Here is an 11,832-nt window from a genome sequence, read left to right on the forward strand (position 1 = left end):
TAGTTAATGATGTTTTAACTGGAATGGGCTCCCCTGAAGTAGGTAGTATTGCAACTCTTCTCAAGAGGAACTCCATCGATCCAACCATGTAATCCTTCGTCCAATGTTTTGGTTGATAGTTTATTGAGAGCATGGTAGGTGGGTCAATCATAATAACAGAGTTTAAACAAACATATGTCCATCACCTGACATAAACAAACAAACAAACAAACAAACAATCAAACAAACAAATAATTATAATAAATAAATGAAAAATAAAAATAATTAATAATTAATAAAAATAGTTAATAATTAATAGTAATTGGTAATTAATAACTAATGATTAATAATTAACAATAGTCAATACTTGATAACCAATAATTGCCAATTGCTAACTAATAATTAATAATTAATAAGCAATACTTAATACTTAATAAGCAATGAGTAATACTTGATAATTAATAATTAATAGTTAATAATTAATAGTTAATAATTAATAGTTAATAATTAATAGTTAATAATTAATAGTTAATAATTAATAAATAATTGGTCATTAATCATTGCTCATTAATAATAAATAAATATAAATAAATAAAATAAATAAATCAAGGTGAGTCAGTGAGAGATAAGAATCTTAGGGATTACCTCAGAGAAGGGAGTTTATGGCACCAGATATTTCTTCTTTTTATTTAATATTGGTTTTTTTTAGTTGTATATATTGGAGATTTTTGTTTGCTGGAATGTATCTATCTATAATTTACTGAGGCTTTCCTGTCTCTGAATAGCCCTATCTCATCTAAAAGTTTTCTTGAAATTGGAAAGACTGTGAAAGAAATGTTATTTTGTTTTCTCAGATACTGAAAAATGCACCAAATGCCCAGATGAACAATATCCAAACAAGAATCGAGTCAAATGTATTCCCAAAAAAATAACCTTCCTGTCCTATGGAGAATATTTGGGCATAATCCTTGTGTTCTTTGCTCTACTCTTGTTCCTAACTGCAAGCCTTGTTTTAATCATATTCCTTAAATATGTAGAAACTCCAATTGTCAAAGCCAATAACCGGGACCTCTCCTTCATCCTCCTGATCTCCCTACTACTTTGCTTTTTGTCCTCCTTTCTCTTCATTGGCCAGTCAAGGAAAGCCACCTGTCTTCTCCGACAAACAATGTTCAGCATTGTCTTCTCAGTAGCTGTGTCTTCTGTGTTGGCCAAAACTATCATGGTGGTACTGGCCTTCCTGGCCTCAAAACCAGGGAACAGGATGAGAAGATGGTTAGGGAAGAGCTTAGCCAACTCCATCATCCTTTCTTGCTCTGGTGTCCAAATTTTCATTTGTGCCATGTGGCTGGGAGTTTCTCCCCCATTCCCAGATTCTGACGTGCGCTCCCAGCCTGGACAGATAATCCTTCAATGCAACGAAGGCTCTGTCACCATGTTTTATGTTGTCCTTGGCTACATGGGTTTCCTCGCTGTCATTTGCTTCATAGTAGCTTTCCTGGCCAGAAACCTGCCTGGGGCCTTCAATGAAGCCAAACTGATAACTTTCAGCATGCTGGTCTTTTGTAGTGTTTGGATCTCTTTCCTTCCCACCTACTTGAGCACCAAAGGAAAGTCCATGGTGGCGGTGCAGGTCTTCTCCATCTTGGCCTCCAGTGCTGGATTGCTGGGCTGCATCTTCTGCCCCAAGTGCTATATTATCCTCCTGAGACCAGATCTAAACACAAAGGAATATCTAATGATAAAAGTGAACTGATAATTAAATCATTTCTTAGACTTGTGACAATTAATTATTGATTCCAATTTGTTGTTGGTTTATTTGTTTCATTTGCCTCTATTTGACTAGAACATAAAACAATAGCGTTGGAAGGGACCTTAGAGGTCTACTAGTCCAACCACTTGTTTGAGAAAAGACCCTATACCATTTCAGACAAATGATTGTCTAGTAACCTTTTTTAAAGACCCTAGTGCTGGAGCACCCACAATTTCTGGAGGAAAACTATTCCATTGATTTTGGAACCAATTTCATTGTATTTAAGTACAATGACAATAAAGATTATACTGATGAGGTCCTCCATCATTGGCTTGACACCTCGCAAGCTTCCTGCCACCAAAGGATCAGGAGATGGAAGGGGACAGTTGGGTAATAAACCTATATGCTTCTATAGTGGGAATTTGGGAGGGGGGAATGACAGTTGAAGAGGTGCAAAGCAGTTTGGAACCAGTTCAAGCATCTTCATGGTCGTTCACCCTGAGTATGGAATGTCACCAGCCCAAACACCTCAGCATTTCCCAAAATGTCTCAGTGATGTCAGATTGGCTAAAGGCTGACTAGACATGGGGAAGGGATGGGGAATTGAGGGTTTCATTTTTGTATCACTACACATGAACTTCAGATTCCTCCTGACTTTAGTGCAGCCAGCATTTTTAAATAAAAGTTATTTTCATTGCAGACAAATGGAGTTGAGAGTTTTACTTTCCGAAGGGATCAGACTGGGCCAGGTCTGACATTAAGCAGAATCTGATATTGTGGTCCACCCAGAGAGGACATCATCTCTACTTTAGCGACCATGCACATGATATCAGCTCAAGGGAGAAATCAGGGGGAGATTGAATGCTGGGGGAGGCTTTGAAGAGGGACTGAATCTTTCTGAATGGACAGGAGAAGTGGAAAGTTGTGGCAATCTGCTGAGATCAAGGAGGTCTCTGGGCATTCAGCAAAAGGAGGAATGGGAGGGGAAGCCCATGGAAATGACTTTCACCCATGGAAGCTGTTTCAGTTGCTGGTGGGAACAATGGGTGGTGCTGGAGGAGGAAGAAGAAGAGGGTGAATATTTTGACAAAGCTGACTGGATGATGGAGCAAGCCATAAAGTTTATGTGGGGGGCTTTCAAGAACCTAATGGTATGTAAACACCATTCCTGGGCCATGAAACCTGATGACTTCCAGCCACAACAGGATCCTGAGGAACAATATCCACCACCTCAACCAACATCTCCCAGTTGCTACTATTGAGCAAGGTACCACATATACTGCACCTTTGCATTTTTTTTCTCCCTTTCATCCCAAAAGGTATGTGTAAGTAACTGACTGAGATATAAAAACCTGTTTCCTTCCTTTCAAACATTCTAGTAAGTGGAACTGTCCTGTGTAAATGCCTGAAGTATGGCATCACAATAAGCCAGCATCTCGTTTATATATTTTGCCAAGGCACATTCGGCCAATCATAGAATCATAGAATAACAGAGTTGGAAGAGACCTTGGAGGTCTTCTAGTCCTACCCTCTGCTTAAGCAGGAAACACTATATCATTTCAGGCAATGGTTATCTAATCTCTTCTTTAAAACTTTCAATGTAGCACTTTTCATGAACCAGGTTGTGTGGACTCATCAAGATTTACCACAGATCAGCTATGTGTTGGCCAATGCAGTTTCTTTGCACACAGGATTGAAAAAAATATAGGATCTGCTTTTGGATTTGATGTTCATGGGGTACCCTGCATGAAATCTAAGGCCTCAGTTTGGAGGAAACAATTACTCTAAGCTTAATAAGCCTCTTTTTAAATAAAGAAACACTTAGGCCCATTATCTTCACATTTTGCCTGATGCCCCTATCTCCTCTTTCAAGTTTCAGCCTACATATACACAGCATACAATGAGAATATGAGTTTTATTTTCAGGTATCAGAGGTGGCAGCAGACTCAGGAGTGTTAAACACAGCCAAGGCCTGACTTCAAAGTGTACTTATCAAATAAAAACATGCAAAAGAGTAGTCTAATATGGATCCAAAGGCTCTAGAGGAGGATCAGGGTTGTTAGCCAGTCCAAGGGTCCAAGGGTCAAGAGTGAGATTCACATCGGACCATGGCTGAGCTGAACATTAGTTTCAGCAAAGAGAAGGGAAGGGACCCTGTTGTTTCTCCTTGGAATGCTGCTGCAGTTAACTGTCACTCATTGGAATTTTTATTCTGTTGCTAGGCAATGAACCTAATGAAACCTCCCTTCTGAACTCCGTTCTACAATGGCATTGACAATTCATCCCTTCAAGAGCCCAAATAAACAATAAAGTGGACAGAAGGCAACCTTGTCATGTCCCCTTATGGATATCACATGGATTATTTAGATTACCATTAACCATAATTTGAGCCTTCTGAGATCTAAATTCACTGAAATTTGTAAATTCACAGTAAAAGCTATATCCATTTGATTCATTTCATTTTCCTTGTTTAACTTCATTTAGTACTGCTACTCTATGTTTAATAAGTCTTAATAGACCCATTATCTTCACATCTTGGCTGATGTCTCTGTCTCCTCTTTCAAGTTTCAGCCTACATGTACCCAGTACACAATTTCCTGAGAGAATATGAGTTTTATTTTCAGGTATCAGGTCGCAATTGTAGAAAGTTAGCACCCACCCATCTCCTAGAAGAATGAAATATTCTAGGAAATATTAAAAAGGCAGAATATTTCCCTTAAAAGAGAAATAAAAAAGGAAAGAAACTCAGCCCCAGCTCCCTGCCCCCCCAGCAGATATTTTAGTGCCAATCTATCTACAAGACAAAAGACCTCAACTCCAGGATGATGGGATTATCTTTCAGGGCAAAGCCATTCAGCCACATAGGAAATTGCCCTTCATGGCAAGATTCAACCAAGCCTGGGACACAGACAGACTACAAAGTTAGCTAAGGCCCTTGTCCTCTTGGAGTCTGCAACCAATAGGATACACGCCCTTGCCACAGGAACTGGACGCTCAAGTTCAAAGCCCTTTTTTAATTTCATCCAAAATTAGGTACAGGATTATAATTGTTTATTGTTATAATGATATATAATTTTATATTTTTCTTTGTTATTTTTCTTTGTCCTCTTTTTTAAAGCACTTGTCTTTTTTCCCTTTTCTTTGACCATGAATGTATAATTATCGCTATTATTTTACGATATTATTTTAATTTTTTAATTTTTTTTAGTTATTAATTGAAAAGCAATAAAAACAAAATAACAAATCAGGCAGTTTAATACTATTTAATGAAGCAGAGAAATACTTTCAAGATATCATTGAGATGAATATTTTAGTGCTTAAATTTTGCTTGCTGGAATTGTCCAAATGCTCCTTCATTTTGGATGGACCTTGATTGGTCTCTTTGCGCCAGACACAGAGAATGGAGAGAATTTCATGAGGACTTTCAGTCCTTTGCTGGTCAGCAATGGAATTTGTGTTGTTATATCACACAAATTCTCAATGGCTGGAAATATAGCACTCTGATATATAGCATATATCAGAGATATGATCTATAAGTGGAGACAAGTCAATGTCTTTGTTCACTTTAAGGGGTATGATTCCATTTTTGACAGAATTCTTCCTTTCCATTTAACATTTATGCATTTGCCAGGACCAATTGAAGGGAAAATCTGGATCACAACTACCTTGGGAATACTTGCAATAAAAAAGCACAGACTTCTCAAATACATCGATAGCATTTGGAGCTTTGCTTCTCTAGGAAAGAAAAGGCCAAAAAATGATGCCTTTGAACACTATTTATTTATAGATGTCTATTATAAAGATAAGACTTTCCACTGTTCTTTTTCAAAGCACAATTTTTCTGTCAAAGGCCGGAGAAGATGTACTCAGAAAGCCCCACTGGAGACCCAATGGGGAATAAGAAAGGTCCGGTTTGAAAATGTCAGATATGTTTACAGTGTTATTAAGACCCTGGCCCATGCCTTGAATGCTGCATATTCCTCCAGATTTAGGAGACGGAAAAAAGGGGGGGAAAGTTTGGGAGTTCCAAAACTCCAGCCATGGCAGGTATGGAGTCTAGAACACATTTATTATTCTTAGCTCCTTTTGAGAAGGAATCCACATGAGAAGGATGGGGGGGGGGATCTAAAACTTCCTTATCTACAAAAAGCCAAAAGATTTGCCCAATCTAACTGTTTGGGGGATAATTTTCCCAAGAACCATTACTATTGATATTAAAACCTGTTAATTTTAGAAGGGTGTTTGCATTTTAAATAAATTCCAGTAGCTACAGCCTTTTGATTGGTATTGTAGAATTTTACCTTTATAAATTTGAAGGTAACAATAAGACCATCTAGTCCAACCCTATCTCTCTGCAGTGATCCCAGTTACAGATTCTCTGACTGTTTGCTGCTTGGTCTTTGCATTAAGACCATCAGTGAAGGAGAAAATCAAATTCTCTGGTTCCCTGCCTCATCTCTAAAACTGCTCTTCCTTTTAGTATATATTTCCAATTATTAGTGTCCTCTGATGAACAAAGTTCATTTTACCATGTCCCACAAGAGTGGTGGGTTTCGGAGGAGCAATGGATGAGGATAAAATATATATGCGGACACGGGTAAAGGCAGGATGGGAGGTATAGAATTTATATGCAGAAGCAGGTAAAGATATTGTTTAAGATTTTAAAAATAATGAGAAGCTGAGGTTAATGTTAGAGAGTATATTGACTTCTCTTTCTTGGGGGGTGTGTTCCCCCCCCTTTTTTTCTTTTTATTATTCTTTTCTTTTTTGTTCTTTATTTATTTATATATTTTTATTATTATTATTATTTTGTAACTTCTAATCTATTTGGTTTCAATATACTCCAGACTTTGCTTGATAAAGAACGATGCCGGGAATGGGACCTGGGAAGTCGGAAGGGGGTCAGGTAGGGGGGTTCAGTGGGTGGGTGGGGGGGGAGGGTGGAAATATAGACTCAATTTTCAGAACAATGAATGCACTTGGATACTGTTGCTTTTTTTTCCTTTTTTTTCTTTTCTTCGTTCTTTTCCTTTTATTTTTCTTTTGTTTTAGTACCAATGAATACTAGAAATACACCGAAGCGAGGTGTAGAGGGAAAGAAGAGGGGGGAATTAAGAGGGAGTGAGAAGGGAATGTAAGGAGGGTGAGATGGTGGGAAGGGGAGAAAGGAATGGCTGAGGGGGAGGGGAAGTAGAAGAGGGGATTGTTGGAAGGGGGAAATGAAAGTTGGAGGGGTAGAAGGAAGGGTGTATGTAGGATAGAAGTGTTATGAGTTGTTTATTGTTTCTTTTTTTTTTAACTGCACAGTATTTAAGTGATTGTATAAAGGAAAATGAAAATGTAATAAAAGAATCTTTGATTAAAAAAAAAGAAAAGAAAAGAGTGGTGGGTTTCGGCCGGTACGCCCCGGTATGGGTGCACCGGTGGCAGCTGGGAGCACTGTACCAGAACTGTGTTTTGCCTGGCCCACCTGTCCGACCACGTTCCTTACCTGCTTTTAAGTCAACTGGGCCAATTGCACACGCACGCCCCTGTGCAACCTCTGCAAAGCAGCTGGAGCATCACAGGGTGGTGGTGTGCATGCGTGCACAGTGCATGTACACGAGGTGAACACCCGGCCCCATCGTAGCATATCAGTTGCAACTGGATCTGGAACCCACCACTGTCCCACACCCAGGAATAACAGTCAAATGACTGAAAGAAAATTAAAATGCCAATTCCGAAGTTGAAAAATCCATGTTTCTGGTAATCAACTTATTTTCAAGGAATTTATGAATAACATCTTTTTATCTCTTCAATTCATTTGTGACATGCTCAAGAACGTTTCTTATAGTTTATCTTTTATTTTGTTAAAATATGAATCACAAATTTTGCTGATCCTTTTTCATTCACTTATGACAATAAAGTTCTCCCAGTTAAGCTTATTTGGCGCTTAGACAACAATAGAAGAAAAATTCAAATGTTAAAAAGAACATAGGGGGTATAAAACCAGAGTTTTAGCTATTAAAATTCCTGGATGTTTCCATTTAGTTTCATCCATTTTTGGAGAAGAATGAGTTTTTTAATTATTCCCAGAGGAAACTGTACTTGGACCAAAATGGAAATCTAGCAGCAGATTTGGGGATTACAAGCTTGTTGGCTTTCTCTAAGAAGAATAGTATTCAATATAGAATTGGGAGTTTTGAACAACAGAGACTTATTATCAGCCAAGATATTTCTTCACAGCTAAAGTCGATCAACAAGGTGGGTGGAATATTGCTGTGTTTTCTCTGCTTTACAAAGCCCATTTCAAGTGGTTCAAGCCCAGTGGGTGATCTCAGTGAAGTTAGTGATGATCTTAGAGAACTGAATGATCTTAAAGAATTGAATGTAGGGAATAGATGCCTTATCCTTTTCTTAGATGACTTGAGAGGCTTCACTACTATCCATGCAGATGTTCTTCAGATGCTATAATTTGAAAAACTGATTTAAGCAGCTGTTGGAAGAAATGTCCCTGGTTCCTTCCCAGCTGGGAAAGAGTCACCGATGCTGAGAAGAAATAGACATGGAAGCAGCTGCCAGAAAAGGGATCCTTTAATTTAAGAAGGCAAGAAAAGTAGTGACACAGCTCAAGAGCTTTCCTGGCTTGCAAGCAAACTTGGAAGTCTGACTCTGAGCCTTTTATTCTTAATTCCCTTTTGAAGCTCCTGCAGCTTGAGGGGTTTATTTGTGTGCCTCTAGTTAAAGTGATTGCCCTGGATCCTGTTTTCCTGCCTTAATGGGTTAATCCTGATCTTGGGGCTTTGCCTTTCCTATCCTGAGGGTTAATTCTGCCAGGAAAGAGGAAAAGGGGAGTTCCAGGTGAGCTATTTTTAGCCTGATTTCCCTTATTTTAATGTTTCTACTTAAGTATTTCTATTGTCAACTCTGTTAGCAGGGTTGCTGTGTTTTTCTTTCAGGTGGTGATTCTTGGTTTTCTTTTTTTTGAAAAGTTTTTTATTGTTTTAATTGAACAAAAATACAAAAAAAGAATCATCCTTCATTACATCTTAAAGAAAGTGTGTTGATTGGTTATGAATACATTTCGTGCATTTCTTTCACAATCATTACTTATACTTCATTCATATTGAATTGTACATTTTAAATCAACACATGTATATATCATTAAACATTATCCATTAACATTTCCTTGTTATTGTTGTAGTTAGCTAAAAATTATTTACTATTTATATCACATCTCCTCTCATCAGACCCAAAAGAAATTACACCTTTATAACAAGATCTAAACAAAAAATTATTAATAAAATTTATAGGTCTTTTCCCCAAGTCCCAATTTACAGTTATATCCAAGTTACTTTTACTAGTTAAGGTTATCATTTCATTATTGTTATTGTAGTTAATTATATGTTAATGAATAAACATTTAATAACAATCTAAAACAATCTACAAAATACTAAAATTCCTACTTATTAATCACCAAAAATTAACTAACTTTTTCTCATCAACTTTCATTGTCAATCTGTATCTTTCCAGTGGCAAAACAGTCTTATCTCTCTTGCCAGTTGTTGTGTCAATTCTCTGTTTAACTCCTTTATAAAGTTTTTATAAACTTCTCTCTGCACTTTATTGCTTGAAAGATCTCTCAGGTAATCTTGTTGCCCTTGAATTGTTATTGAAATTAGCTTGTCTTTGGTTGTCAGACTTATTTCTGAAAAAGGTTTCTCTTCTTAACTCCATCATTAGCTCCCTTTTTTTCTCCTGTATCTTGAAATTTGGGGTGAAGCTTCAAATTGTCAAATTCACTTTTCCATCTTCCCTTCTTTCCACTTTCACCCATGTTTGCTGCATTAATAAGTTCATCTATTGTCTTTATCTTGTATATTTTCATTCTCTTCTTTAATTTTGGAGGCTCTAAACCCATCATCTTTTGCTGTGAGAAAAAATAGTCTATCCAATTTCTTCTCAAATCTCCCAAATCCTTCCAATATATTTTGAATTCCAGCCAGGATATTTTGAAATTTTAAGGTTTCCTCATCTGCATATTCATCCATTTTTCAAAAAAAAAAGGAGGAAAGAAAAAAGGAATCTGATAGCCACTGCCACTCTAGACTTCCAAGCCGTGTGTGTGTGTGTGTGTGCGTGTGTGTGTGTGTGTGTGTGTATTAAGTTTACTTAAGCACAAGTTCTTTTGTACTCTTCAAAAAAGAAGGGTTCTATCTTTTTCTTTCCTTTTCCTTCTCTTGCCAAAATATTTTCCAAAAGCACCTGCGAAAACATTTCATGCCCTTGGCTCTTTATCAAATTTTGTAAGCAAGTTGCAAACCCTTCAGTTACAAAGTCAGTGAGATCAAAGAAGAAAGAACAAAAGATATATTGTTTCAAAAAAAACCTCAAGACTCTGACTTCCGAGTGGCAGATTCCACTTTTTCATACTTGTCTCAAGCTTATGGAAAACAAAGGTCTTTAATTGTCTTTAATAGAATTTAATAACAAATGGTAGGAAGAATTGATAAAGTAAAAAAGAAGGTTTTAGTTCAAGCCAAAAAATAAGGTGACAAAGAATAGAGGAAAAAAATCAATCTGTTCACTTTAAGAGGAGAAACAGGAAACATTACGGTCACTTCAATCCACAAAATATCATTACAAAGAAAAAAACAGAAACTTTCCAAGGCAGTCCAGTGAAAATTAAATTTGCCGCTTTATTCTTTTACTTAAAGGACTAATTTACCTTTTAAATAAAGTTCCTTTGGGCAATCTTTCTCAGAATAGAAAAAAAAACCCCTCACCAGATGGACTCACTTTCACTTTTCCAACTTCGTCAGCCTAGAGCTGCCTGTTTCCCGCCGGCATGAAGCGCTTCCCTTGGGTCAATCGCTGATAAACGGATAAGAGCCTGTGGCCTAATGGCTAAGATCTCTGCCTAGTATGCCATATAGCCCAGGTTCAAATCCCAGTAAGGGTATGGCTAGCTGATGAGAGCTAAATAGCTTGAAATAGATCTATACTAGTCTCCCTTTATTTATTTATCAGCACAAATAAACACACACACACACACACACACACACACACAGGTGTGTGTCGCGGGTGTTAGTATGTAGGTCTCTAGTTGTTCGGGTTTTCTCCCGCGTAGAATTGGAGATGTCTTGGCGACGTTTTGACAAAGTCACATTCGTCATCTTCAGGCTGCTGCTGACTACTTCAGGTTTGGTGTTTCCAGGAGTAGTGTGGGATCTTGGCTGTTTGTCCCTTATAACTGCTGGTAGGGGATTAAATTTTAACTGCCAGTAGGGGATTAAGTTTTAACTGCCGGTAGGGGATTAAAACTGATTGAATGGGGGCTTGGGTGTGTCTTGATTAGGTGGAAGTGTGTCATTATTTGGTGGAAGGGTGTTCTGTTCTGATTGTTTGGGGGGTTTTGTTTCCTGTGAGGGTAGGAGGGGTTTTGAAGAGGCTGATTGTGCTTTAGCAGTCTGGCTTCTGGTTCTGGGTCGTGCCTCCTCATCAGTTTGTGTTTTTGGTTGTTTTCTTTGTGGATGTTTTTTGGTAGTATTCTGTGTGGCTATTGTGAGTGTGGGCCTGGTCTCATTCTTCATGTTTGGGATTCGTTTGTTAATGAGGGCGGGTTTCCAAAGGGCTGGCAGGCGGGAGGTGTCGTCTCGCTTGTTCATGCTATGTGGGTGTTTTTCTATTTCGATTGCTTCCCTGATTATACGGTTGTTGAAGTGTTCGGCCTTGGCGATGGTTCTTGTCTTATTGAAGTCAATTTTATGTCCTGTGGCTTTGAGGTGTTGGACCAGGGAAGAAGTTGGTTCTTCTTTTTTGATTGCATTTTTGTGTTCTTCAATGTGTGCACTTATTCTTCTGTTGGTCTGTCCGATGTATGTGGCGGGGCAAGTAGTGCATGGGATTTCATATACTCCTTGATTTTCTAATTCAATTTTGTCTTTGGGGTTTCTTAGGATGGTGGATATTTTCCGGTCTGTGCAGAATGCTGTCTTGATGTTGTGTTTGCGGAGGATTTTGCTGATTTTGTCTGTGGTGCCTTTTATGTATGGGAGGAGGGCTTTTCCATTTTCTTGTTCTCTGTCCTGGACTTTAGTGAGGGTTTCTTTTTGGATTAG

This window comes from Thamnophis sirtalis, unplaced genomic scaffold, assembly GCF_051295495.1.
Source record: "Thamnophis sirtalis isolate CommonGarterSnake01/CBP01778 unplaced genomic scaffold, rThaSir2_p1.2 scaffold_3, whole genome shotgun sequence".
Taxonomy (NCBI): domain Eukaryota; kingdom Metazoa; phylum Chordata; class Lepidosauria; order Squamata; family Natricidae; genus Thamnophis; species Thamnophis sirtalis.